The 3,284-nt window shown below is 38.2% G+C and overlaps 1 pseudogene; it reads right to left on the bottom strand.

The window, feature by feature from the left end:
- The window catches only part of LOC109820282, a 10,193-nt pseudogene that overhangs the window by 2,142 nt on the left and 4,767 nt on the right, over positions 1-3,284 (bottom strand).

Raw genomic sequence — 3,284 nt, 5'->3', positions numbered from 1 at the left:
AATACCTATTTATAGGGCTGGCAAGTGATTAACAGTGTTAATTGCAAACATTCTAATGATTCTTTTGCCCCATCACAAATTAGAGCAAAATTACTAAAACCTAAATCCTATTAATTCTCTAGTTATCACCGTCTTTCTCCTCTAATTTGTGATCATGAACCTTTCTGTATGGATATTAATTGATTTCTTATTTTGCATGCTAGATGTTCTTTTTTGCCCCTTTTTTTTTTCTTTTTCCTTATTTTGGCTGTATCATGTTTAATTACGAAGCCGCTACATGGAGATGAATCGATTATGAAGCATACAAAGTTCTAATCATCATGGCGTGTCAGATTGGCATACATAGTACTTGTATATATTACTTGATCGAAAATATAACGCAATCATCTGCCACAAGCTTCTATATGCAGTAAAGAAAAAGAAAAAAAAAATGATCATGAAGCTGCTACTTCCGAAATTAATTGATCCAAATAAACATGCCTGTTGATCAATGAGATGATCACAATAAGGATGAATAAGATGATGAAAAGGAGAAAAACAAGTTCTCCTCCTTGCACAAATTTTGTAAGCCAATCTGAAAAAAAAAATGGAGTAAGAACTAGAAAAGAAAGTTCCACTTGCCTATTACTAGCTTAAAAGATTGCCATATACACTACTAAAAAATTATAGTTATAGGGGGTTTAGTGATGAATTGAAAAAATTGGGGGAGGTTATTTGACTTCAACCATAAGCTGAGGGGGTTTTCTAAAATTAATCCAATTCCAAAAGACAACGAGTCGCGCTAGTTACCTGCGCCTCGTTCAAGCCCGTGTAAGAGAAGAGGCCAATCTGTTTGGTGAGAAAAGACCAATCCTTTCGCGCTCTTGTCTTTTCTCAGCAGAGGCCGTCGAAGAGCGTCCGTTCAAATATATTCACGCCCTGCCATTACTTTCACTTCTTCTTCCCATTCTTTTAAAAGAATGGGGTCTCCCGCAACATTAGCGACTATCCTAGCGCCATGAACAGGGGGGTTCGAGTACATCGCTCGGGCAAGCCTTTTCAGTTGGCTCTTGACCCTGAGTAACCGAAAGTATTAGGGGCTGTTTGTTTCCTTTTTTTTTTAGAGGGAAATGTGGGGAAAACCTGCCAAAAGTGTAGCTTTTGGCAGAGTTTGTTTCCTTTTTTTTTTAGAGGGAAATGTGGGGAAAACCTGCCAAAAGTGTAGCTTTTGGCAGACTTTCCACCCAAATCGCCTCTAAAAAAAGCGATTTAGGTGGAAAGCCTGCCAAAAGCTGCACTTTTGACAGACTTTTGGCAGGCTTTCCCCACATTTTCCTCTCAAAAAAAAAGGAAACAAACAACCCCTTACCGAAAGTATTTTCAATAAAAAGGTTAATTGCGGACAGACCCCTGTACTATTGCGGATAGTCCCTTTTCATCAACTAACCCTTGGAAAAGGATAGTCTGAAAGAAAAAAAAAAACAAGTGAACTTTCAAGCACAACGTTTACCTCATTGCAGCATCTGAGGATGAGCAAATGACATTGAGGGCTCCGATCCTTTCAGCCTGCAACCCCATGTTTTTACTGTATGTTTGGGCGACAAGAAGCTGGATACCACGAGCGACGAACGCTCTAACGGAGGACGCATCGTCGTCAAGGCTTCCACTACCAAATCCCTAGTGTTTGTTTCACATTAGAGCGAGAAAAAGGCGGTGGAAAACAAGAAGCGACGTCGTTCAAAATCCTGTTACCTGGTACGCCACGTCGAAGAAAGGAACGTGCTTCTGTTCTTCAATAACATCCGCAATATTCTCCCACTGTTCAGGAGTTGGGTCTATGCCGGTTGGATTATGTGCACAGCCTTGTAAAAGAACAAACGATCCTTTTGGTGCAGCCTAAAGGAATGCATTTGCTTATTTAAAAATACTATTATTTAAGGGGCAACTCATCTCCTTCCCAATTAAAGTTAGCTTAGTTGTAAAATCTTAATTAAAAGTAATGTGGGGTAGAGCAAGTAAAAAATACGACCCGGTTATAGAAGAATCTGATGCGGTTAAATGTCTGTCGGAAATGTTGATGACTTATATGGGGTTAAAACTTTAAAGATCAAAAGAAAATTTCATTACTTTCTTGAACAACAGGAAAGTTGGCTAATTTCTAATCATTTGTACTCTTACTAAAAGCCCTGAGAGCTTGTAGTAAGATAAATGTAGGATGGACTACAAGAGGTGCAACATCAAAATCCAAACCTTTATATCTGCTATCATTCCATCGAAATCCAAACCAATAGTTTTTGGACCAAAGTATCGATACTCAGACCAAGGCAACCTAACATCATTGAAAATGTTCTTGTGATTACCTGTTGAAAATGTGGAAAAAACTTTGGTCACGAGAATTCAAAATCTCTTGCAAAGTGGTAGTTTGGCCAATAAAAGTTCAAGCAATTTACATGCTTACCCCAAGTGGGGGATGAAATCAAAAGATTTGCATCAGGTACAAATCTCTTTATAAATGTTGCCCCAAGGTAAAGAGCCCCAGTCCCGGAAAGACTCTGAATAGTAGCTACCTAATAATAGGAACATACTTAACTAAGCAGAAGGAACAAAACCTGATTTTGCTTGTATTAGCACTGTATAAATAATAAACTTGCAAAGTAAATCAAAGGAAAGTATTTCTCACTCTTCCTTGTTGCAGTGCTACATTGTCTGCACCTAACAAAAACTCTGCCGTAACCTTATTAAATGCATACAACCCTTCGATAGGTAGATACTACGAAACAGAGTATGATTTCTTAAGTTAGAAGAGGTATCACAAGCAGGCATAACTCACAAAATCAAGCCAGTCTTTTTGAAGAACCTCTTTATTTTCTCCTTTCTTCAATATAAGATTTTCTGCCTGCATGAAAGTAATCATGAATTATCCACCTACTTTAATAGTCAATATTCAAAATTTCTTCTTGTCTTCTTAACATAATGATGTAGGGTTAATTGCGGATAGACACTTGAGCGAATTAATTTTTGGCTCTTTTATCCTCAAGGGGTCTATTTGTCAAAAGAAACGATTCTCTTTCTCTAAGGGTAAAAGAGGCGAAAAAATTCACATAGGGGGTCTATATATCCACACTTAAACCTCTTGTGGGAGTACGTGATGTGTTATGTACCTTCATAACAACATTCAGCACATAAGGCTCGAGTTCTTCGGTTCTGTAAGCTCTCAATGCAAGATTGATCTTTCTTTCATCTGGGTCTGCATCAAATGCTTCAGTAATCGGAACAATTGGTTCAGGTGGAGCCAAAGTCAATCC

Source organism: Asparagus officinalis, chromosome 8 (assembly GCF_001876935.1).
Source record: "Asparagus officinalis chromosome 8, Aspof.V1, whole genome shotgun sequence".
In the NCBI taxonomy this organism is placed as follows: Eukaryota; Viridiplantae; Streptophyta; class Magnoliopsida; order Asparagales; family Asparagaceae; genus Asparagus; species Asparagus officinalis.
Note: the sequence above shows the minus strand (reverse complement) of the source record. Positions and strands in the feature narration are given on the sequence as shown.